Genomic DNA, 26897 nt, shown 5'->3' with positions numbered 1-26897 from the left:
GTTATGAAGCGTCTTTTGTCAAGCATTCGTCGTGCATGACCACAATACCGTGAGGCAGGGTCCTGGCGCCTGTTGCACGATAATGCGCCGTGTCATCGGTCGACGCTTGTCACTGATTTTTAGACAAAAAACTCCATATTAACCATTAATCACTCACCCTACTCACCTGATCTGGCACCTTGTGATTTTTACCTATTTGGAAAACTTCATTTGCCCATGAAAGGACACTGGTTTCAGGACATTTCAGCTATCCAAAAGGCGACGACCGATATTCTCAAGAGCATTCCGAAAAATGACCTTAAACACTCATTTGAAATGCTAATTGACCGGACTAAACGCTGTATCGAAGCACAAGGAAACTACTTTGAATAAAAAAATATAACTTTTGAAAAATATTAATTTTTTGTTATTTTTTTTAACAGTCCTGTTTCTTTTGCGACAGACCTTGTATATTATGTAGTATATGGGAGTTGAAGCAGTATCTGGAAAATATTCTTTCCGAAGTTCGATTGTACATATATCCCACATATTCACCGATATTTTGCGGTGGAAAGTCAACTAATGATACTGGGGTCCACATATTCGGTGACTAGGGACTTGATCCGTTTTGGTTTGTTTGGACATACTTGAAAAGAATTATTCGTGCAATGTTGTATTCCGTTATATTAATTGCCTCTTATATTGTGTACTGGGAAGTGAAAGAAAATTATATGATTTGTGGCGCGCTAATTTGGCTGCTGTGGCTTTAGTGGTTTAGGAGGTACGTACATTAAACTTAGTAGAGGGCGGAATCACGCCGACAGGTGTCCCTCCCTACTGCGATCCCCTATGCCAAATTAGAGTTTTATATTTATATTTATTTAATACCTTTATTTAATACTTCGTTGAGGCGCTTTAAAAGCTTCCGGTTAATGGCGTTTTGTGGACCTGAAAGTGGTCCGTTTATGCTCATTCTTGAAGACTGCTAAGAAAGTATCGGGAACTCTTCATTTCCCCCTCTCATCTCCCGCTTATATAGAAAACAGGTAAATTTTTTTACTTTCTTGACAGGGTGTAAATAAGAAACTAGACTTAGAAAATGAAAATATTGAACGCAATACTCGTTATACTGTCTACCTTTTAATTCAATCTTAATAAAAGTCCCAATTTCCACTTATAACACTGTCGAACATTTTTGGGATTATTGTCTGGGGGGTGAGAAATTCCAAGTCAGGGTGATGGTACTAGGTCAGTATAGTAAAACCCACAAAGGGTCTTGATGTTTTTTCGCTTAGTTGTAATATTTTGGCACAAAAAAAAAAAAATGTTGGCAAAAAAAAATGTTACAACTAAGTGAAAAAACATCAAGATCAGGAAAAAATTTAAAAGGTCATAAAAAAAACTGACACATACGAACGCCAAACGCTTTGAGGGTTTTACTATACTGACCTAGTACCATCACCCTGACTTGGAATTTCTCACCCCCCAAATTAGCTGTTGTACTGTGTAATTTAAACAATATAATTTAAACAATTTATCGTTTATTTCTCGTTATTCGAGTTTACAACTTCTTGCTTATAGCTCATTACTTAGCGGCACTCTAATTAGAACTTCCTTTTCCACAATCCGGCAACCCTTATTTAGTAGATTGTGAACAAAACATTGCCACTCACACATTTTGGTAACTACGAATTATGCTGTCAAATTAATTCTTTCAAATTATCGTCGATTCTATTTGGTTCTAGCATTCGTGTTCGCCACACTGTCCTCCCCCTCCAATTGAGAAGTAAAGTCCTCTCTCGACGAAAAAAATTAAACTCTACAATCATCCCCATCCTGTTATATGGTGCACAGGCTTGATCGATGACAACATTTGATGAGTCAGCTTAACAAGTTTTCGAGAGAAAGGTTCTGCGGAAGATTTATCATCCTTTGCGCATTGGCAACGACGAATACCGCAATCGATGGTACGATGAGCTGTACGAGATATATGACGACATTGACATAGTTCAGCGAATTAAAAGACAGCGGATACGCTGGCTGGGTCATGTCGTTCGAATGAATGAAAACACTCCAGCTCTGAGAGTATTCGATACAGTACAAGCCGGGGGAAGCAGAGAAAGAGGAAGACCTCCACTCCTTTGGAAAGACTAGGTAAAGAAGGACCTGCTACTCTTGGAATCTCCAATTGACGTCAAACAGCGAAAAGGCAGAACGACTGGCGCACTGTTGTGAACTTGGCTATAACCGCGTAAGCGGTGTTTACGCCAATAAAGTAGAAGAAGAATTATCTTCTCTAAAACCAGCAAAGTTCATTGTCTTTATTACGCCAATAAAGAAGAACAAGAATCACCTTCTCTAAAAGCTGCAGGGTTCTTTGTCTTTTCGTATAGTACTTTCATTTTTTCACTTATAATTTTGGTGCACTGTCTTACCATACCATTTATTACCTTCATATTGTCTTCTAAAGTGCTGCTCACTTCCTTAGCACTAATTTGTCTGATGGCGTTAACCAGAGATCATTAAAAAAAATTAACCTTGCTGGAACCTTCCCCGATAGCCATCAGAAACAAGTATATGTGGGTATCACAATAGTTTTGATATTTGTCCACAATTTTCCTTAAATGTTCTTCGATAGTTCGATTGAATCGTTCCATCATGCCATCGGACTACGGATGTAGTGCAGTGATACTAAATTCTTGATGAATATCCCCGCTACTGCTTCTGCTTCTTGGTTAGGAACTGCGTATACCTCTGTCCATTTGCTGAAATACCAAAACAAATTTGTTTCCTAATTTAGTGGTAAGAATGGACTAGCTACCTTAACATCGCAACAATGTCAGAGCCGTTGATATGAATAAGATCAGATCGAATTATGGAATGTGACCCGACTGTCACCACAGTGAGTATGCGCTTCTCACAATCTACACATTCCATTTTCCTGGCTTACAAGGCTTTCGATTGCAGGGGAAAGCGCTTGCCTGGAATTTGTTTCCGCCCAACTCAATTATTGTACTGGTTAAAGTTGCGCGAAATATGACCACTCATTCCGCAGATAAAACATTTAACTACACAGTTACAATAATTTACATATGCGTTTCTGTAGATTCCTCCTGTACTTTTTGCAGAGATGGAGTTTCCTGTGCCAGAGCATACGATTCGGTTTCCACAAACGTAAATTCAGGGCTTGCTAACGCCATGAAGGTGAGGATGGAGTCATGTGTAAAAGTTCGCGGATGGTTCAAACAGCTCACTTCCGGTTCTGGACAAAGTAATCGTTTGAGGGCGAGCTAAAGTGAGAAGGCGAAACATCCCCTCTACAGGGTTGTTCGCTGGGTTTGGGACCTGCTACGTAAAAAACGCTGACAATGAACAATCAAAAACAGCCTCGGATGAGACACCCTCCCATTTGATGACGAACGCATTAAGGATAATATTTAAGGGCATGCACCTGGAATGTCCGCTCCCTTAATTGGAAAGCTGCATCTGCCCAGCCAGGACTGAGGCGAGTAGGCCCTTTTGGTATTTACTACAGTGGCCATATAAAGGAGCGCGAATTCGATGTGTTATTCGTTATAGGAGAGAGACTACAGTGGCCATATAAAGGAGCGCGAATTCGATGTGTTATTCGTTATAGGAGAGAGACTCCGTCGCCGAGTACTGTCATTCACCCCGGTGGATGAACGTCTAGCCACAATCCGCATCAAAGCGAAGTTCTTCAACATATCGATGTGACGATGTGATCAAAGATGCCTTCTATGAGCACTTGGAACGAAAAATCGTGCTTGGCGATGTTAACGCCAAGGTGGGCAAGGAAGTTATCTTTGGCACAACAATCGGTACAACATCCCCAAATAGGTTGAAGTTTATCGACTTCGCGGGGTCCCCAAATATGGTTATTTGTAGTACTAGGTTCCAGCATAGAAAAATGCATGAAGCTACTTGGCTGTCTTCGGATCGAAAAACCACCAACCAGATCGATCATATTGTAATTGGAGCATGCATCAGCTTCTTTGTAAAATATGGTCGGCCGAAAGCATGCACAACGATTAGAATTTAAGTGTGCTCTGCCCAATCTACAAAAAGATAGACCCCATAATCTGCGCCAACATCCTTGAGATAAGTCCTCGAAACATCGAATATAAGGTTCTATCGAGCGTATTGTGTGAAAGATTAAAGCCCACCGTCAACAAACTGATTGAACCTTATCAATGTGGCTTTAGGCCTGGAAAATCAACAACCAACTAGATATTCACCATGCGCCAAATCTTGAAAAAGACCAGTGAGAAGAGAATCGACGATTAAAGCTGCTTTTGACAGCACGAAAAAGAGCTACCTTTATGCCGCGATGTCTCAATTTGGTATCCGCGTAAAACTAATACACTGCCGTATTGACGTTGAGCAATCCCAAAGGCTCCGTCAGGATTGAGAAGGAGCTCTCCGAGCCGTTCGATACAAAACGAGGTTTCAGACGAGGCGACTCCCTATCGTGCGACTTTTCAATCTGCTGCTGGAGAAAATAATTTGAGCTGCAGAACTTAATCGAGCATGTACAATCTTCTATAAGAGTGTACAGCTGCTGGCGTATGCCGATGATATTGATACCATTGGCCTCAGCACCCGCGTTATTTCTTCTTTCTCCAGACTGGATAAGGGGACAAAGCAAACGTGTCTGGCAGTGAAGGAGGGCAAGACGAAATATCTCCTCTCATCAAACAGTTGACAGTCAGGACTTTAAAGTTGGTTCTTGGAACCAGCATTAACAGTATTTCTGCCTCGAAAACCAACGCAGAATAACTCTTCCCAACAGGTGCTACTTTCAACTGAGTTGGCAATTAAGAAGTAAAGTCCTCTTTAAGTCACTCATTATTCCCGTCCTGCTATGTGGTACAGAGGCATAGGCGATGACAACATCTGATGAGTCGACGTTACGAGTTTTCGAGTGAAAGGTTCTGCGAAAGATTTATGGTTCTTTGCGCGTTGGCCACGGCGAATATCACATTCAACGGAACGATAAGCTATATGAGATATACGACGACATGAACATAGTTCAGCGAATTAAGAGACAGAGGCTGCGATGGATATATATGGACGAAAACACTCTATTTCTAAAAGTATTCAACGCAATACCCGGCGGGAAAAACAGAGGAAGAGGAAGTGCCCCACTCTGTTGGAAGGACCAAGTGGAGAAGAACCTGGCTTTGCTTTTAGTTTCCAATTGGCGCCACGTTGCGAAATGAGGAAACGACTGGCGCGCTGTAGTTATCTCGGCTATAATCGCATAAGCGGTGTCTACGCCTGTAAAGAAGAAGAAGATCGCCGCGAAGAGCGTAGTGTTATCTCGTATTCCATTAACGAAGGTTTGAGTTTTTGTGTTCTCGATGAACTGGACTGATCTGCATGGCATAACCTAAGTGAGCTAACCTCTTAACCTGTGTAAAACTCCTGCAGAGACTTTTGGGTTTCTGTTGGCGGTTTTGCAATTCGATTTAGAAGATCAGTTTCCTGTGCTTACTACCATTTCGTCTTTCTTATTCACCCTTCAACGCCTCTTAACTACTTGACTCGCAGTTTGGAATGGTTTTTAGTATCTCCGCTACAAATCGTGTTAGTGCAACGAACAGCTTTCCAATTATTTACAAATGTCGTCTTTTCAAATTGAAGATTTAAAACATGCAACGGAACTGTACCATCAATGGGAGAAAGTCTTACCTTAGCAGAGGCTAATGACATCAGGATAATCCAAATTGTTTGCTACCAAAATGCCTGCTGAAAACGCGTTATAATCTACCTAATCTACTACATATTTGAACGCTTACGCCGACAGACGGAACTCCTCCGCTGCACACTTCGTGCAAAGCGTAGTGCGCACCACTCAACCAGTAGTGTAGCGTTCTCATTGAACTGTTTCGAAAGATTAGCCGTACCCACCACTATAACGCAGAGCTGCAGCAGCGAAAGAATGCGGTTATTGAGGTGAAAAATTATATGCACATACCAAATCATATTTGTATATTTGAATATTATATTGTCGGAGTATGCCAATTACCTTTAAAGAAATATAATTAGTTGTTTTGTTTCAACAGTATAAATTCAATATTGATATATTTCGGGTTTGAAATTTAGATTAATATACAGACATACATCCTCCTAGACGGCTTGCCCGATTTCAATGAAATTTTGAAGGGTGATAGGGGTCTGTTTGGAGGGTGCACATAAGAAATTTAATGTGTGTATCATTGCACGTTTTGCAAAAAAAAAAAAAAAAAGCAACTGGCGGAGGTTTACAATTAATAAAAACCATTGACATCGCATGTTGATCGTTTTTGCCTGTCATTCATTCTTTCTATGGATGACTGTCAAGCTAACAAGACATACAGAACGTAAGTGTTCCGAATGCACTGAGTGTATAAAAAAAAAATGTTTCAACATTGTGTGTATTTTTCTCAGATTTCAACGTGATTAACATTCTGCGTACATCACAAAGCAAGTGAGTATTGTTGTTGTTTCATATGTGATGGCATGCGGTTCGATTGTCGCTTGAAAATGCGCGGTGTGTGTAAAAAAAAGGTGCGCGGAGTCCCTACGCGCGGATGAAGTTATACTTCTTAGTGATATTCCAAGAAATGCATATCATTTTGTATGAAAGGAAACTAGAAAACTTAAATTCACATTTTATAAATTTATTATGCTCATAAAATGAAGAAATGAAGGAACTTTGACTAGAAAAGTAGTTCTGTCTCTTCGTTGCGGAAAAGAATATGCAGCGTAATCATCTCTCTTTTGTAATCCATCAACACGCGTTGAAGGCCTAGCAGTTATCGGTGAATTGACGACTGTTGATTCATCAGTAGGTATAGATGCTCCCGCAGAGATTGATGGAACAGCAAACGTTGAATCTTTTTTTACGCGCTCTCTGATATTTTGCAGCTGTTTTCCTCTTCTTCGTTTGACTGCCAGCTATCATTTCCAATTTCTCCTTTCCCCGCTCTGTTTTCTTTCGTGCTCGGTATTCATAGTAGGGGAGCCCAAGAGGGGATTTTTGCAGTTACTTAAGCGTGTCAGAAAACTTTATGGGAAGAATCATTGCACCTTTTTATGTACCCCTGCCAAATATGAGCCCTTAATATGGAGGCGTGCGTTGGGGGGAGTTCGTCAGATTAGAGAAAAAAATCGATCCTTCGGGAAACTCAAGCGCGTAAGATTAAGAGATGGTAAATTAAATACATGAAGACGAGTGTATATTTCAATATTCTGACAGTTTGAGGGTGGCTTAGAGAAATAGCAGGGTGACAAATTGATAAAAAAAAAAAACATCACCTTGAAATACTCGAGCGCGATAGATTTTTTTTCATTTTAAAGGTAATTCTGTCAAAATCTCGAAAATCATATAATCTGACAGTTTCCATGGGGCGATACAGGTAAAATCGTCGACAAAAGGTCAAGTGTACTGATCACCATAGCGTGGTTGTTAGAAAGTAAAATCATGGACACTTTCTCAAAGACCATCAAGATTATTTACATATGCTGAAAAAAGGAAATTTCTTGCTCCGATTTCAGCTGATATTGTAGCACGGATTTTTTTAAAATCATGTCTATGAAAGAGACAATTCGCTCAGTTGCAGCACAACTTCGAGAAGAAATTTTAAATTGTACGACAACAAAACTGCCTGACGATTGCACTGCTGAAGATTTGATAAAAGGTGAATTAGATTATCTGCCAGAGCTTTTAACCTGCTTCTTGGAAACATTTGTTATGGGTGATGTTTCGCATTTATCCAGGGAAAAACGTGAAATGAGGAAAACAAATAACGATCTTACGCTTTTTTCAATTGAACAGGATATGATCTACGCTGCTTCAAACAATAAAATCAAAACTTCCAAGCATATTACTTTGGGTCTTGCAGTCAAAAGCTTATGTAACAGCAAAAAATTAATAAACTTGCTGTCCAGATATGGGCACTGTTGTTCATATACTGCATTAGAAGAATTGGAGACTGAGTTAACTTTTTCAACGGCTAACAGTAATTACGTGTGCCCCGAAGATATTCTACGTCGTCCGGACTTAAATACGGCAGTTGCCTTCGATAACTTTGATCGCTTTGTTGAAACACTGAATGGAAAAGATACTCTTCATGACACCGTGGGGATAATTTTTCAAAACATTTCTCCAAATGAGAATACGATGTCTATAATACCTTTAGCTGCTAATGAAATCGAAAATCTAGCTCCTAGTCAAACTGTATCCAGCAATTCTTCAGAATCTACGCTTTCGACGTCGAGAAATCGAAAACGCCGAACTTTTCAAGAAATAACTTTCGAAATGCGCCCATTCACAAAAAAATTAAAAATAGCAACTTGGCATCAGCTTGACATTTCTGCACTCAACAAAGTTCCTGGAAGTTTAATTACATCAAAGCAATTGGATGTGATGTGGATGTTGTCGCATAAGCTCAATGTACGTGATACTCCAATGTGGGTTGGATATAATAGTAAAATTGTTATTGACAATTCACCTGTCCAAAAAATTTCGTATTTGACTCCCATAAACGAGTCTCCCACTAAGCATTCCACCGTTTTGAAAACTTTAGAATTGTGTCAAGAAGTTGCAAACGAATGTAATGCTCCTTACATTCAGGTTACATACGATTTAGCAATAGCTCGAACATGTTATTGCATTCAAACTCAAGAATCACCGAAGTTCGATAACAGTTTTATTCACTTGGGGGCCTTCCATATCGAAATGGCTTTTTTTTTAAAGCAGTTGGCACTTTTATTGAAGAATGCGGACTCACTAATATCATGACAGAATCCGACCTAATTGGTGCGGGATCAGTTTCAGGTTTTATTACCGGAAAAAATTATAATAGGTGTAAAAGATTACACTCTATAATGGCGTTATCGCTGCAGATATTTCACTTTAATTCTTTTATGTTAAACACAAATTTCACTGTTGAAGATTCTGTAAGTGAATATCTTACTGTCTTGTCGCAACTGGAATATAACTCGCCTCAAATACAGCATCCTGAAACAAAAAATCTTCTCCAATTATATGATCAATTTACAGCAGAAACATTACAAGGCAAACACGGCAAAACGGCCCAATTTTATGCTATGTGTATTGATTTCTTTACCATTTATTTATCAGAAGTATAAGAGTTGGAGACTTAGACCTGTACATTTATGTTCTTGGGAAAATTGTGAACTTATTTTTCTATTTTAATCAGCAAAATTACAGCCGGTGGCTAGTGTTTTATTTAAATCAACTTCAACACATCAGCGATACACATCCTGGCCTCCGAGAGGAAATTGCTAAAGGATCGTTTGGTATTAGGAGAACCCAAAAACCTTTCTCACGGATACCAGTTGATTTAACGTAGGAGCAAACTATCAATGGTGAAGCAGCACGTCGGCTTACAGGAATCGTGAATCTCACAAATTCTATTTCTGCCAGACAACGATAGGCACGAAATCACGGAGCTCGAACTCAAATTATTTCGCACGTTTTAAAACGTGCAGGGATGAGTAACAATAGGGAAGACGTCGCCGCAGATCTACATCCAGATAGACTTAAAGAACATGAAAAACAAATCGAAGCTTTCATGCATAGTATCGAGCAGACCACAAATCCATTCACTTCCACGATAGATAAAGATCAACTGTACAATATCTCTACTGGCCAGGCTACTACCCCACAAATTGCTAATTGCTTGCTAAACGTTGTTTCGTCTGGGATGTTTCTTCGCGATCAGTTTATAACGGAATGTAATATGAATCCGGATAGATTTCACAAATCTCTAAAGAAAAATCCGATACTTACTTTTGCAAGTTCAAAGAAGAAGAAGATTATGAAAATTGGACAAAAAGTTCGTGAGGTCAAACTGCAGCGGGATTTATTCGGTAAATTATTAGCTCTATCTCTGATTACTAACTTGGATCTTGAAAAGGTACTGTGTTTTCCAATAACACCAGTCCCGTTATCACTATGCCATATAGATGGTTCTTTTAATAAGACTACAAAATCAGTACTAGTTCAAGAACTCGAAAAAAAAATTTAAAAAATGGATCAACCGCCACTTCAGATAGACTGTGTAATTGTAGATGGATTCTTCTTTTTAAACACCTTCCAACAAATGCCGCGCAATTTTGGAGACTTATCAAAGAAAATTTTACAAACTCTTGTAAAAAATTCAGCAGATAATGTAGCCATTATATTTGATCCTTACTTCATACCTTCGATCAAAGATTGTGAACATGCTCTCCGACGCAATGTAGATGACAAAGATTTTTATATTGCTGGTCCTCAACAAAGTAGAACTTCTGATTTCGCTAAATATTTAAAAAAACATAAAGTTTAAAGAAGCATTAGTAAAATTTTTTATCGAGCATTGAGCTGACCAGGAGATGAAATCGATAATTGGTAACAAGAAAATATTCCTAATTCATGATTTGTGTTATGTATACTCTGTTATTGATAATAACACGCATGATTGATCATGGACTATCATGTCCCGATCATGAAGAAGCGGATACGAAAGCTGTGTTTTTTGCTTGTCAAATGAAAGAAGACTCTACTGTTACCATTAGGACTTCCGATACAGACATCATTGTTATTATGTTAGCCAATATGGAACATATGAAGTCTTCGGTAAAAGTCTGGTTTGATCTCGGAGTAGGTAATGCACGCCGATATATCGACATTTCCACTATTTTTGAGAAATTAGGCTCACTTGTGTCACAAGCACTACCAGCTCTGCATGCACTGACGGGATGTGATTACAACCCAGCTTTTTACAGGCGAGGAAAAAAAGACCTTTTGACATTTTAATGTGATCTATAACTATGCAAAAAGTATTTGCAAACTCGGGTTCTACAGATTATGATATTGAAGCATTATCTCCTATTGTAGAATCTTTCATCTGCCATTTGTACGGATTAAAAAAGCTATCTGATGTCAATAGTGCTAGAATGGAAATTTTTCATAAAACGTACAAGGTAACTGATACGTCTCAACCCTTCTCATTAAACTATGACGCTTGCAACTTACCACCCTGCCGATCAGAACTACAACAACATTTACTGCGAGCGAAGTATATTGCGTGTTTGTGGAGGAACGCGCACAATCGTATTCTTACGGAGTTGTCGCCAACAGATTACGGATGGAAAAACGTGGATGGAAAGTTGGAGCCGATCTGGTTTGTTGGAAACCAACTTCCTGAAGCGTACGAGGACATCGTCATAACACCTAATATTCTAGGAGATACTTCTGATGCAGGTAAATCTTTTTTTGAAGACTATACTGTAAAGTAAGTAAAAAATTGTAAAGTTTCAAATTTTTTCTTGGTTACAGAAGTGCAAAATGAGGAGGAAGTTCAAGATGTGGAAACCAACTTCGCCGATGACTCGAATGACGAAAATTGACATGTGTTTTTTTTATTTTATTTTTTCTATTTTCATATAAATAAATTATTAAATTTTCTATACATATATATGTATACACTGCTTTTATTACATCCTGTAACAAAAACAAGAACCAAACAGAATTCTTCCACTTTTAAATCGTCAGATTAACGATATGCCTGTATATAATTGTCAGATTATCTTTTGGGAAGACTCTGACATCAAGATCATCCCCCTGCATAAAAATCAGACGCGCTCGAGTATCTCAAGGTCAACCTCTCATTACGGCCCTCAACCTTGAATTGATTGTCAGATTAATATATATCGATTATCATAAATAAAATGCGCGTATATACCATAAATGACTGACGCGCTTGAGTATTTTTATGTGACTGTTTTTTTTTACATTTTTGAAAATAATTACCCGCTCTTTCCCCACTAAAATGGAAAACTTCACCTAGACTTTCTTTTTTTTTAAACGTTATCTTGACAATCTAGTAAGTCTCAATGACGCTCCAGTAACTGCAAATTTAGCACTCCGGGCTCCCCTACTATCACGATAATATTGTGCTGTTTTCCCTCCTCTTAAAACACGGGCTACAGTGTCTTTTTCCGCTGTAAAATCAATTTAAAATCAAAACATTAAAATTTTTGCCAATCCAATTGATATTAGTTTCAAGGCACAAGTTTAATGCACAAGGTGCATCTATTACGGACAATTGAAATATTCAAGAGAAACTTACCATCACATAACCTGGAATCCGCTGTGTTATGCGTATTATCACTGTCATTTATTTTATCAACATTGATCGGAGGTCCAGCCAATTTGGCTGCCATATTGTCTTGTGAAGATCAGGTAGGTCGGAATTCGCCTCGCAATTTTAAAATTTTTTACAATGCTCTCACATATTCTAACCGAGAATATGAAGAGACAGAAATATATGTATTTATAAAATGATTTCTTTGATATTCCATAGGATGGAAATATGTATGTAGAACTCTTTTATTTTTGATTTATTATTTTTCAAATTATTTAATGCTAATTTGATGTTATTTTATAATAACTCATTTTAAATATGTATATAAAATATTTACCTAAACATTATGATGATATTTTCATGATTCATACGCAATGTACGAATGTAAGCAATTTCGTTTTGCCGTCGGCATTTCAATTTTTCATGCTTCAATTTTTGCTGTCGGCATTTCCATATTGACATGCAAAAGTAATTATGTATTTCATTGTTTCGTTTTGGCCCAATTTTGTATATTAAGACAAGTGTCGATAATTGCGCCAAAATTAAATATATTATATATTCATATGTAAACATGTTTTAAACTTTACATAAAATTGAAATGTCAATAATTGCGCCATAGAAATTCTATTGCTACGAATATGGAAGTGACAACGAAATAATGCAAATATGCATATTTCTAAAGGTCATTAATTTCTTTGAAGAAATGAATGATCCTGAGAAGTATAGTCTTAACTTTTCAACGGCCAACGCAGAGCATTTCAACCAAAAGGAATTTATTCATTAAAATCACCACTCAGAAGTCGTTTTATAAGTTGTAAGCGAACGATTTTCGAATTAACATCATTTCTAATATGCCACAAGACAAAATTAGAAATGAACTTCTTAAACCTCACGCTGTCAGATAAAACGATATACTTCGTCATTGCGGGTCGATTTCCAAAAAAAAAGTAAAGGAAGACTAACTACAGAAATAATCCTGTAAGGTATAGCCTTAATTTTTCAACGGCCAACGCAGAGTATTTCAACCAAAATATACGCAAAATAGTTGAGAATTCGCAGAAATGATAGACAAACGAAATAAAAAGAAGCATAACTTCAATAATGCACAAGCATACAAGCATACATATGCGCAGCAGCAGCAAAGAAAGAGGTAACAATCGGCGTTCCATTGTATATTTCTTTCATGCATAACCAAACCACAATTAGGACAACGCCATACAAGTGTCAATGGTGGTGTTGGTGGTAAGCGCTTGAAAAGTTACGACGAGCACGTAGGTATGCAGGTTCGAATCCCAACAGAATTTATTTTTAATTGAATATGTCACCAACCAAAAATTTAAACATTGTTCTACAAAAACAACAACAGCATAAACATGGCAACATTGTGTTGTTGGTAGAAAAGCCGAGCTGTGCCGAAAAAAACGAACAAGCGATCGCCGATTGTCACCGCTTCGCTTGCTGCTCGAACATCTTCGCAGACAAGGTTGCGTAGATTCATATTGAACAAGGTTGCGCAACCTGAATCTATCGCATCCTTTTCCGAACTCGTATAAGAAGTATAACTTCATAAAAGTGTTTCAACATTGTGTGTTTTTTCCAGATTTAATTCCTTCGATTTGCTACATTTATTCGAACCGATTTTGTGTTTTTCTGCTAACCGTGCAACACACACAAAGCAAGTGAGTATTGTTATTGTTTCGTAAGTGCTTCCATGCGGTTCGCAAATACACTGTTGGTGGGTCTTATTGCATATGCGTGTGTGGGTAAAATACATAGTTTAAGATGTAGTTTTAGGTTAATTTTTCCATTTTTATTTATGTACTTCAAATATGCATACTCTAGCACGACCACCGGGGACAACACTAACTACCTTTTTCGAGTTGTGTGAAAACGATGAATTTGCCAGCACATTGCTATATTCCGAAATACCACAATATTTCACTTGGAATCCATCATCGAAAACATTTCAACGGCGAAAGCAAGGGGAGCGTGTTGACGGTTATCCAAATGTCCGTAAAACCGATGCCATAAGACGCATTTACACCATCCATCCGAACAACGCCGAATGTTTTTATTTGCGTCTGCTATTAGTCAACGTGCGCGGACCAAGATCATTTGATGATTTTAAAACTGTTGACGGTCAGTTGTGTGCGACGTATCGTGAAGCATGTCAGCGATTGCATTTGTGAGAAGATGATATGCATTGGGACACCGCACTTCATGACGCATCACTCACATCTCATCCAAAACAAATACGCGTACTATTCGCCATAATAATATCTACATGCCTACCGTCAAATCCGCAATAACTGTGGAATAAGTACAAAGACTGCATGACTGAGGACTTATTAATTTTGGCGCGTAATCGAGCATCGGACGCAGACTTGCTATATATGTACATTACAAATGTATAATTCTGCTTTGATATTGGTTGAAGATCTGTGCCTTACAATTGCGAATAAGGCATTAGCGCAACTTGGCATTACTGCGCCCAGTCATTGACCATGAGCTTGAACGTGAAAAACAATGCGATTGAAATGAATTGTGTGCTTTCGTACAAGCTAACATTACCAAATTGAATATTCAGCAGAAAAATTCTTATGATAAGATTATACGAGCGGTTGACAATAACGCCGGTGAATTCTACTTTCTTGATGCGCCCGGTGGTACAGGGAAAACGTTTCTGATCTCTTTGATTCTTGCTACTATACGGTCACAGCAGAAAATTGCGCTGGCAATTGCTTCGTCCGACATCGCTGCTACTCTACTTGATAGCGGCCGAACAGCACATTCTGCGTTGAAATTACCGTTGAACATCCAAGTCGTTGAAACACCAACGTGCAACATATCGAGGAATTCAACAATGGCAAAAGTTTTACGAGGAGCTGGAATAGTTCTATGGGATGAGTGCCCAATGACTAACAAAAAGTCATTAGAAGCATTCAATAGAACAATGCAAGATTTGCGCCAAAAGCAACAAATTTTTGGCGGAGCATTAGTCTTATTATCCGGCGATTTTCGGCAAACTTTGTCAGTCATTCCTCGATCAACTCCTGCCGATGAAATAAACGTATGTTTAAAATCGTCAGTTTTGTGGAGACATGTTCAAAGGCTGACTCTTACCATCAACATGCGAGTCCAATTGCAAAAGGATCGATCCGCAGCGGCGTTTTCGAAGCAGTTGTTGGACATTGGCGAAGGCAAAATACCAATCGATGATACCGGTTTGATCACATTGCCGAACAACTTTTGTACACTTTTACAATCGAAAGAAGAACTGATTGAAAGTGTATTTCCGAATATTGTTCAACACTATCAACGCCACGATTATTTAAGTGAACGCGCAATATTGGCACCGAAAAATGTACACGTCAAGGAAATCAATTTTGCCATTTAAGAAAAACTGCCACGAGAAGCTACAACATATACATATGTACATCGATTGATAGCGTTGTAATCAAGATGAAGTAGTCAATTATCCAAATGAATTCTTGAATTCTTTGGATCACCCCGGTCTGCCACCGCATCGTTTGGTCCTGGAAGTCGGTTCACCCATTATACTTCTACGAAATCTGAAGCCACCGACTTTGTGTAATGGCACAAGACTTTCAGTCAAAAAATTGTGGCCAAATTTGATTGAAGCAACAATACTAAATGGCAAGGCAGCAGGTGAAGTTGTACTCTTACCACGCATTCCCATGATTCCAACGGACATGCCGTTTGAATTTAAGCGCTTGCAGTTCCCAGTACGTCTTGCCTTTGCGATGACCATCAACAAATCGCAAGGGCAAACGTTTCAAGTGTGCGGCGTCAATTTGGAAGAAACGTGCTTCTCCCACGGCCAATTGTTCGTCGCATGCTCGAGAGTGGGAACACCAAGGTACTTATTCATTTACGCGCCAGGTTGAAAAACCAAAAATGTTGTATACCAATATGTTTTATAAATGTTTTATAAATAAGTAACAGTTTTACAACAATAAATAAAACACAAAGTAAAAACCCTTAAGAGTTTTAATCGATTTAGGTGTAGCGAAACGCACAGGGTAACAGCTAGTAAATACATACATATGTGTATGTGTGTTTTCATATACAATGAATGTTAGTTGTTTAATGTATATTTTCATATAATTTAGGTGTAGTACAATTATAATTATTATTTAGGCTGTTCACGATAAGGTGGTTATCGGGTTATGTGGTTATTTGATTAAGCGAACAACAACAAAATGCGGTATGACAAAATAACCAAAGTTGACCAACCTAGGCCCTTGTTTACAGATTATGTGGTTATTTGCTTATTTCCAGTGCTAGAAAGTCGTTGGAATTTTACTAAATGGCAGCACAAAAAATAAATAAAACTAAGCGAATGGCATTTCCATTTAGATTTTCTTATTGGAAAATCTGCTATTAACAGCTGGTTTTTGTTTACAATCAGCAAATTAAAGCCGAAATAAAAAGCAAGGAAAAGCATCAATAACTATCAAAAGTAAATAAGAATCACAAAGTACAATTTGTCATTTATTTATACTCTAACTTTAGTGTCTACAGAAACACGAAAGCGCCGGCGAGAAAAGGAGGTGAAAAAATGGACGGAAGCCGAAATCAAATTTCATTGAACTAAAATTGTAAACAATGAACAGCTGTTTGTGTAAACATAAGCAAATAACCATACAACATAGGGTGCTCACGGAGCATAGAGGTTATTTTTACCGTGCGATTCTGTAACTTGAGACAGTCTCAAGTCTCTAAATTTGAGATTTTAAGTTAGAGACAATTTTTGAGACTTGAGATGATATTGCTATTCTGTAAGTGACAGTCACAAAATCTATTACATTTCATTATTCAGAGATGTTTTTACACTTGAATGAAAATAAATATGTCGATAACAAATATTAAATTTTCTATAAGATAGTCAAAAAACATAATTATCAATAAAAATAAAAATATATGTTGACTTTGTTTCATAATATTTACGAAATTTATGTAAAATTGATTTATTTTTAACCTTTTCATGTTTGAGTTGCTTACAAAATAAAAGAAACGACAATCGATTAATATCTATGATGATCTCTATTCAGTATATTCAAAATGGCAGACAAGAGTTCTTTTTAGTTTTGTGACCTGCCAACTACCAGGTCTCAATATTTTGAGACTAACGCTAGAGACTGTTTAGTGAATAGTAACTAGTCTCAAATTGAGACTTTGCCTCAAAATGTCTCAAATAGAGACTAGAGACTGGTTACAGAATCCCGCTATTAATCTAATAAGCACATAACCCGATAACCACCTTACCGTGAACAGCCTAATTGTATTAACCTGTTGCTTGTTGGATTATCTCCTTTTGTTGTAGTCATTTGTTCTGCGTACCCGGATATCGCTTCTGCGTTCGCTTATGGTTTATCGTATGTATGTTGTAGGATATATATTGTTTCGAGTTTAATGTTGATATTTCTCCGCATTACGCCTCTATTAACTTCTTTATGTAGTTTGTGAAAGTAATGCAGAGGAGTTTTTTTGGAATAAACATCGCGACCACCTTGCATAATCTATGGATATCCACCCCAACTCCGACGTTAGTTCTTCATTGTTATGGAACGGAGGGTAAGCAAGGACTTAGTAAAGCAAGGACTTAGTAATCAAAGCGCGTTTGGACATCGTATTTTAAGTCTCTCTTAAAGGGTTTTTGGGTAATTTTTGCGTCGTATTCAAAACAAAACTTATTATCATTATTTGACCTAATTTTTATGCTACAAATACGATAAGCAATAAATTGGCATACATAATCGACAGTTTTAGTTTTTTACGAGTTCGGCCGCTATATTCGCAATTTTAAGGGTCGAGTTTAAAAGGGCTTGAGCTTTATGCCATATACCATCGCATTTCAAACGGATCATCGTTGTGGATATAAAGGTATGCTTAGTCAGTAAGGATGATAGTTGGATCTCTATCGCAAGTGGTTGGAATTTTGGTTTCTCAACAACAGCCTCAGATGCTCATGTAGGGACGAATGATGTTTTCCATTACAAGTGGAACATCGATTTCTACTTGTGCATCCTTCTGTCTTATGAGACCTGACAACATTGCGATGAGATGTATTTTTTCGATTATGAGTGGTGTTTGTTCAGGTTGTGTGATGGTGATCATCACCTTTTTTTTATTTCTAATAAAAATTAAATATTATAGTATAGGTATGTTTGTGATATCGTATTTGTAAATTTAGCAATTAGTTTCTAACATTTCTACAATAGATTTTTGCATTTCACGCAGCCATCATTGGAGCTGTCAAATGATAAAGTCTGAAATAGTAAAATTATATTACAAGGTGCGTTTCGAATAAAACAGGACTTAAAAACAAAAACAGAACAAATGGGTTTTTTTCGTCAAAATCAATTTACAAGGTGTGTTCCAAAGTAAACAGGACTTAAAAAAAAGGACAAATGGTTTTTTCGGCAAAATGAATTTATTTTATTCAAAATAGTCTCCTTCTGCTCCAATACAGCTTTTTGCACGTTCCAAAAGCATGTCGAACGAGTGTTTTAGCTTGTTGGCCGGTGCAAACCTTTTGAATGGCCCCTACGTATGCATAACGCTTTCCTTTCATGGGAAAATGCATTTTTCTGAAAAGGAAGAAGTCGCATGGTGCCATATCTGGTGAATACGAGGAGTGGTTAATGGTTAAAATGTGACTTTTGGTCAAATAATCGGTCACAATGATGTCCTTCGAATATTGAATTCTGTGCAATTTTTGGTCGTCAGTCAATTTGTCCGGAACAAACCGTGCACACACCTTTCGTAAGCCCAAATGTTCGGTCAAAATGCGATAAATCGATGTTTTGGAGATGTTCAATTCCATTTCCATGGATTTCAGTGATGATTTCTGCTTAGTTTCCGGTGATCACGATTTTGATTGGCCCACATGTTGATCGTCATTTATGTCCTCACGACCACTTTGAAACCACTCGTGCACTCTGCTACGGGATAAGCAATCATCGCCATTTACTTGTTTCATCAATTGAAACGTTTCGGTAAAAGTTTTACCAATTTTAAAACAAAATTTAATGTAAGCTCTTTGTTCGAAGCTCATTTTCGCACCGATAACACAAACACACTGAAACTTAAAACGCAATAACTTCACTTCCAATTGATGAAATGTCGTGAAATTCTCGCTGTACAATCGATAGATAAAGAAAATCAGATTCTAACGCATATTCTATATAAAAGTATATATGATATACATAAGTAAAATTTCTTTTTAATTTTTGAATGAATTGAAAGGTTGTGAAAGAGTTATTTTTTATAATTTGGTTTGGTGAACTTTTTTGTCAATTATCTGAACAATTTAACACAATATTCTTCAATAAGATTTTCCCAGCGTATCAATTTTGTATTCGATTTTTTTTTCAGAAGAAGAATAATTAATGATTGGTGATCCGTGTACATAAGTCTCCGATAGATCATTAGTTCTATACTTTTGTTTTGTTTCGTTTAATGTATGTGAAATAAATGTGATTAGTTGACGATTTTGAGATAGGAGTGCACGAATAACTAAATTATTTGCATGTATTGTAATACTAAAAAATTTTAAAAAAATTTTGGTTAGAAAGGTTCAAATTGGTGTTGTAATGTTTTTTATATTTTTTCTAGAGCTTCTATTGCTGCTGTGTCTAAATGCACTTTAGTTTTTTGATACTAATTTTAAACGTCCTCTTAAATGGACGGTTATTGGCGTTGTAATTTAAGCAAAAGCCTTCGAAAAAAACTCAACTATTTAAAATATTTATATTGGGTTAGTTTTTCATACTTTTTATCCGTATCTCTCTGTATCCTATTATGTTTTACAATGTATCTGAGGTATTAAAATGATTACTGGAAAGTATTGCACTTTACATTAGAAATTTTCCTGTTGACATTTTGCAATTACATATAGTCCGAACGTGCTCCATAAGTTTTTCGGGTGGGGGGTAATATATTAAAACTTCGTCAATATAAACATATGCAAATTTGCCAATGTATTTTCTAAGGATGTCGTAGACGCATCGTTGAAAATTGGCATTCTAAGAAATTCATACTTCGTAACGTTGACGGAGAATGCTGTCTTTTCTCTTTCAAATTATTTAATTAATTAACGGTAGAAACATGATTTCAAATCAACTGCGAAAAAATTCTTTTCCTTTTCCTAAGTTTGATAAAGCTATATTAGCGTGTGGAATGGGATATTAGTCAAGATTTTATGGAGTCAAATTTTTTGAAAGTTAACAACTATCGCTCTTTTAGGTCTATCTTGGCCATCGGACGTCCTTGATGTTGTTGAGTCTTGAGGGAGTTTCTTCGTTCTTAAACTCGTGATTAATGTGGAGTGGGATATAGTACTAGCTATCGCATATGCCGTTTTCAAGTTGACCGGGTTCTACTATATTTAAGGCTCCGCTCCTATATTTCGTGTACTAGCCCAGTATAAATCTTCGGATTACAACTTGGTCGGCATAACCTTTCTTAACTGTATTTTTTTTATTACCGGACATCTCAGTTTTTGATAGTACCACATTTCGTTCCTTCGATACTTCGCTAAAGAATTATGCAAACGTTTTTTTTTGCATTGTGTTATCTTCTTCACTTCCTCTAAAAACGTATAAAGAACTTCGATCAGTAAAGGTGAAGTCAAATCGGTTGATTATAGAAAAAACATAATTCTATATTATTGAAATTATTGATATAGTTTAAAAGTATATTGGCAGCTAGTCCTGGGAATTTTGTTATAACAATTGACGGAAATCTTTTATTGCGTCCTCGAAGGTCCAACGAATCCGATATTCGCCGTGGTCAATGCGCAAAGGACCATAAATCTTCCGCAGAACCATACCTCTGCATCTTATAGCTGGACGGGAATAAGGAGTGACTTAAAGAGCTTGGACTTTACTTCTCAATTACCCACTTAGTCCGAAGTAGCACCTGTTGGTAAGAGCTATTCTGGGTTGGATTTCGAGGCTGACATTATTCTTGCTGTATCAACGACTTCAAAATTATGATTGTCAACCGCGACGTGGGATCCAAGTCGCGAGTAAGACGACTGTTTGTTTGATGACAGGAGATATTTCGTCCTGTCCTCTTAACTACCAGACCCATTTGCTTCGCTTCCATTCTTGAGAAAGTAGAACTAACGGCGCGGTTGTTGAGGCCAATGACGTATGTATATGTCATCGGCATACGCCAGCAGTTGTACACTTTTATAAAAGATACTACTTTCCTTTTAGTTCTGCAGCTCGAATTATTTTCTCCAGTAGCAGATTGAAAAATTCGCATGAAAAGGAGTCACCTTATCTGAAACTTCGTTTATTATCGAAGCTAAGGAAGCTCCTTCCCGATCCTGACAGAGTTTTTGGTATTGCCCAACGTCAGTTTACGCCGCCGTATTAGTTTTTGAAGGGATACCAAATACAGACATCGCTGCATAAAGGCAGCTCCTTTTCGTGCTGTCAAAAGCAGCTTTGAAATCGACAAAGAGCTGGCGTGTCTAGATTTTCTTTTTACATGAAAAAATTTCAATTGTTTAACAAAAAATTATGTAAAATATTATTATTTAAACTCACTCATTATTTAAACTCAACTCTAAAATCTACTGTGAAAAAAATATCTATAATATAGCACGAACATCTCTCTTTGACTTAACAAAATTTCATCGATTTATTTCCAGTAGTTTATGAGAAAATAATTTAAAAATATAATCATGCTCTAAATTTCAGCTTTCAATACTTTAACAAAAAAATGAATTTATTGTCTTCTCCTTCAGTATTATTTTAAACAAACAAAGCTTAGAAAAAAATTGTAATGCATAATACCCTTTTTACTGTTCTCAGTGCTCACATGAATTGATTTGCTCGTTGAGAACAAAACATTGCAGTATTATGTACCCCTGCGAAAAGTTACGATATCTAAAACGTGAACCTTTTCTATGATAAACGTTCTCTGGTATAAGCTTTGCTTATCTAATACAAGATCCAAATATATTTACGTTATTTACAGTTAAGCTTTTACCTGTATTAGATCAGCCTAGAAGTAAACACCGAAATTGGTAAATGTTTTATCTTATAGTTGCTACGTAGTTATTTGTACTGAATATTGGCTCGCTATGAAAAATGTCCGAACGCCTCTACCTGATGGTGACCAAATATCCGAAAACCCAGAAACTGCGGCAAATAAACTAATTCATTATGAAACAATTATAAACCAACAATCCAGGCATTTGGAAACAATAGAGCAATTATGCGTCGAATTAAAGAAAGAGATAGCATTTCTAAAAACCGAAAATCAGAACCTAAAAACAAAGAATTTAAGTCCTACAAATAACGAAATAAATGTTGAATCAGAGAACTTAAAGCATAGGGAAGGTGCAGGTTCGACAGAGAATATTTGTTGGAATTGTAGTAAGGAATTCACCTCACAACCACAAAATTCACGGTGTGAAATGTTAACAATTTTAACAGTTCTACACATACTCAAACAGAGAATATGAAGAAAAATAAATATATGTACATATGTATTTTCGGCATATGATGACGTGGCATGTATGCCCAAGACGAGAATATTGAAGAAAAATAAGTTCTATGATATTCCATTTTTAACAGCGAAAAACGTGTACAAATACAGCTGTCTCACATACTCAAGAATATGTATATTTTTGTACGAGCTTCCATACATATCGGCTCTGATTTTTGCGAGCCACGGACAAATTTTAGAATTGACAAATATTATAAATCGACAACAGCTATGTTGTCACTTTTCTCACTGCTTTCTTAGAACAAACACCAGAAAGATGTTCAATTTATGATTTTTAGCTTTTGCCACTGTCGCGAAAAGACGCTTGATGGCGAAGGCATGCTCGGGAAAATGTTACGGCGTCTGTTTTTATGAATGAAGCGAGGTCGCTTGTGGAATATGCGGCTGCGTTTATGAATGAAATCGTTTTTGTTGTAAATTTTACTACATTTGGGCTTCGCCAATTCGGCTGTCATATTGACTTGTGATGCTTCTGCTGTTTAGACAATTGTTGCTTTTGTAGAACAATGTTTGTAATTTTTGAAGGTGATATATCTACATGTGTACGCATATCTCTATGTTAGTTTGTGTATGCATTATTTGTGTGAATAAACTGCAAGTAAAGCGAATAAAATCCTGAATACCTTATCTAGAGTGATGGCAAATAAAGGCTGCGTGCGTTCCAACCGGCGTTTATTACTCGCAAAGGCAATGAGATCGGTTATGTTATATGCGGCTCCAATATGGATCCAGGCGCTAGGCATCAGCATAAGTGCTTTCCGAACAATTTCAAGTGATGCTGCTGAAGTAATAGCCAGTATGATGCCCATTGACATCCAAGGTGACGAATACGAAAGAGTATACAAATTACAAGAGCCATGTATAGGAGCCAAAAGAGAAGAGAGAATGAAAAGCTTAACGATATGGCAGCAGCGGTGGCAAACCTCACTCAAAGGACGGTGGACCTACAGACTGATACCGGACATCCATTCTTGGATCCATAGACGACATGGGGACCTGGATTTCCACCTAACCTAAATACTAAGTGGGCATGGGTGCTTTAGAAGCTACCTGTACAGATTTCAGCACGACATTAGTCCGAATTGTCCGACGTGTTCAGAGTGCTTTGAAGACTCTGAGCATGTATTCTTTTATTGCCCTCGCTTTTTAAGTGCAAGGGAAAAACTTAAAACTACACTCGGTGGTAGTTTTACGGTGGAGCCTCAGTCATGACAAAACTTAGATATATAGAACAGAATAGGCGTCCGTCGGTCGGTGCGATAGAGGAGACTTAAATGTCTTATCACTCCCACGAAGTAATACCTAATCAGGTGGTCCCGTAGGATAGTCTGGAGTTGGGAGTAGGTTAGGTTTAGCGGATTAAAGTTGCGCACTTCGGCTTTTGATGCTTCCCCTACTTAAAAAAAATGCTTGTGCATTATTTGTTCGGCGGCAATGTATACAAATATATGTACATATAAGTATATATGAATGTATGAATATGCAGATCAATGCGCGCACATGTAATATATTGATAAGTGGTAAAATCATGATTTGAATTTCTGAACGCGCACATGCGTATACATGCAATCATATGAGCAGATAATAAGATTAATATGATAGACCATATATTTATATATTGTTGTGATAAATTCAATTTCTATTACTAAGAAACATAATACAAAAATATTTATTAGTATAGTATATTATGTGAAAATCAAATTAAATTATTAAATATGCAAGCCCAAATTGACTGTAAATATTACTATGAACGCATTCATATAAAATTTATTCTCATGGAAGAATAAAAGTAAAAATAATTCTGTCGAAATTCGAACCTGTGTACACATTACGTCACATTCCAAGCGCTTACCACCAACGCCACCATTAACACTTGGGTTGCGTTGTCTTAATTATGGTTTGGTTATGCATGAAAGAAATATACGATTCAAATAATTTTGTTTGAGTATAGAAATATGCTTTTGTAGAACATTTACTTTCGCAAACATACAGACGAATGTGCAAAGGACATATTATATGCATGTTTGCTACACATGTTTCTTCTACGCCGGCCAAATTTCTATACAAAAATCATACATGCACATACATACAAGCAATTCCCTGGTTGAAAGCAAAAATTTAAGAATGAGAAATAGAAATGCCGACGGCAAAACGAAATTCCTTACATTCGTACACGCATGAAAGGAATTCCGTGGTTGAAAGCTAACATGAAGTATGAAATTCAATGATTTAAATAAATATATCACAATGTATTGAAATTACTAATAATAACCTATAATAAAATTAAATAAATAATAATAAAATAAAAGTTGAAAAATAATAAGTAAAAGTTCTAAATAAGGGAACACATTTCCTATGGAATATCAAAGACTTTATTTTTCTTCAATATTCTCTGGTTGGGAGTATTATCATGGGCATACATATATACACACATATGAGCCATTCCATCAATTGGCGACATGGTTTTGTACCCGTGGTTCTCCGATTTTGATGAAACTTTAGAATATCATAATATAGACCAAAATAAGAATATCTGTAAACTTTTTAGTGGTCAAAGTTGCTCCATTGTTTTTTGGCGCGCAATTCAAATTGAGATCAAACAAAAAAATGACTATTCCTTTTATTTTTTAACGACCTCAAAATTGGGTGAAAAAAATTTTGCAGTTATCCAACTTTATGTAAAAAAATCTCAGCTTTCTGATAAATATATTTTCAAAATCCAAAAAATTTTCACAATCCAAAAAAAACATTTTTTTTTTCCAAAAATCCCGTTTTTTTGCTTTTCCCCCAATTTTTTTTTCCAAATTGACTCTTTCATTCGATTCCTCGTTCAACTTTAAATAACTTTCTGATGCTTCTTTACAGAAAGAAGTGAGAAAAGTGGCAACATAGCTGTAATCGATTTACAATATTTGTCAATTCTAAAATATTTTTCCGTGGATCGCAAAAATCAGCGTCAATATGTATGCAAGCTCATACAAAAACATACATATCTACGCTAGCTTGTCGGCGAGGCTGTTCGAGCAGCAAGGGAAGCGGTAACAATCGGAGGCCATTCGTTTAATTTTTTCGGCACAGCTCCGATTTTCTACCAGCAACACAATGTTGTGACGCTTTGTCGTCTCGTCAGTGCTTCGACAGATTGACTTTTCGTCAAAGCGTGAATTTCGGCCTTGGTTGCCCGTGACAACGGATATGCGAAAAGATGCGTGCGACACTTGTTATTATGAATCTATGTACATATGTATGTATGTGGCTCGCATTTGCTTTCGTAAACATACAGACAAAAGTGCCAAGGAAATAATAAATAATACATACATATGTATATGCCATATAATTTTATTGGTACAAATATGGAAATGATAACGAAATAATGCGAATATGCATATTTCATGAAGGTCATCCATTTTCTTTGAAGAAATGAAGTTCATTTGCCACATCTTCACTTTGTAATAGTCGGAATATATATAATTTATTTGAAATATTAATTTATTTAAAAATTAAAAAATAAAATTAAAGTGAAATAAAATTAAAATTATTTGTCCCGATTTTGTAAAAAAAATTAAAATTTTTACCATTTTTCGGAAAAAAAATGGTTCATATAATACAAAATAATCACGCATATGTGACTTAGAGAATGCTTTTTTACATTCTCTGTGTGTGACTGTGTGTCTGAGTTTACATATATTTCTGCCATTGAACGTGCTTATTTCCGCTAAATAGCAGCGATAATGGTGAATTCCTTACTACAATTCTATCAGCTCTGTTAGCCGCCCAATCGAACCATCATACAGAATTAAATTTGCAAATTCTCTATGCTTTAAGTTCTATGGTTGAATTGTATGCAACAGATGAGGAAGAGCTTGTCCGCGAAACATATTGGATCTTGAAAAAAAGGCCCATTACAAAAGGGAAAGCTGAACTATCTCCTCAGCTTGTGGTTCCAGTTACATCAAATACCATAAAAGAAGTCTAAAGAAATAAAACAGAAACGAAAATCTCACGACCTCCTTCAATAATGATATCAGATGACTGTGAATACCAAAAAATATATAAAATAACGAATGATGAGGCAAAAAAATGGAGGATGGGGTCATGTGTAGAAGTTCACGCAAGTGAGGAAAGTTCTCTGATCGCCATTCACTTGGGAGTGGCCAGAAACGATTCTTTTACACATGGCTCAAGCAGCTCACTACTTCCGGTCTTTGA

At 36.7% G+C, this 26897-nt stretch overlaps 1 protein-coding gene and 1 non-coding gene across 9 annotated transcripts in view; both read right to left on the bottom strand.

The window, feature by feature from the left end:
• Nucleotides 1-26897, bottom strand: part of LOC120781719 (voltage-dependent L-type calcium channel subunit beta-2) — a 616781-nt gene that overhangs the window by 445362 nt on the left and 144522 nt on the right. The gene's annotated exons all lie outside the window — the stretch shown is intronic.
• LOC120781894 lies at nucleotides 12926-13130 on the bottom strand. Its single transcript, XR_005706172.1, has one exon. It is a non-coding gene; the product is annotated as a small nucleolar RNA U3 (small nucleolar RNA).

The sequence above is a fragment of the Bactrocera tryoni genome, unplaced genomic scaffold (genome assembly GCF_016617805.1).
Source record: "Bactrocera tryoni isolate S06 unplaced genomic scaffold, CSIRO_BtryS06_freeze2 scaffold_7, whole genome shotgun sequence".
Classification (NCBI taxonomy): Eukaryota; Metazoa; Arthropoda; class Insecta; order Diptera; family Tephritidae; genus Bactrocera; species Bactrocera tryoni.
The sequence above is the reverse complement of the archived record's forward strand: the minus strand, read 5'-3'. Positions and strand labels throughout refer to the sequence as shown.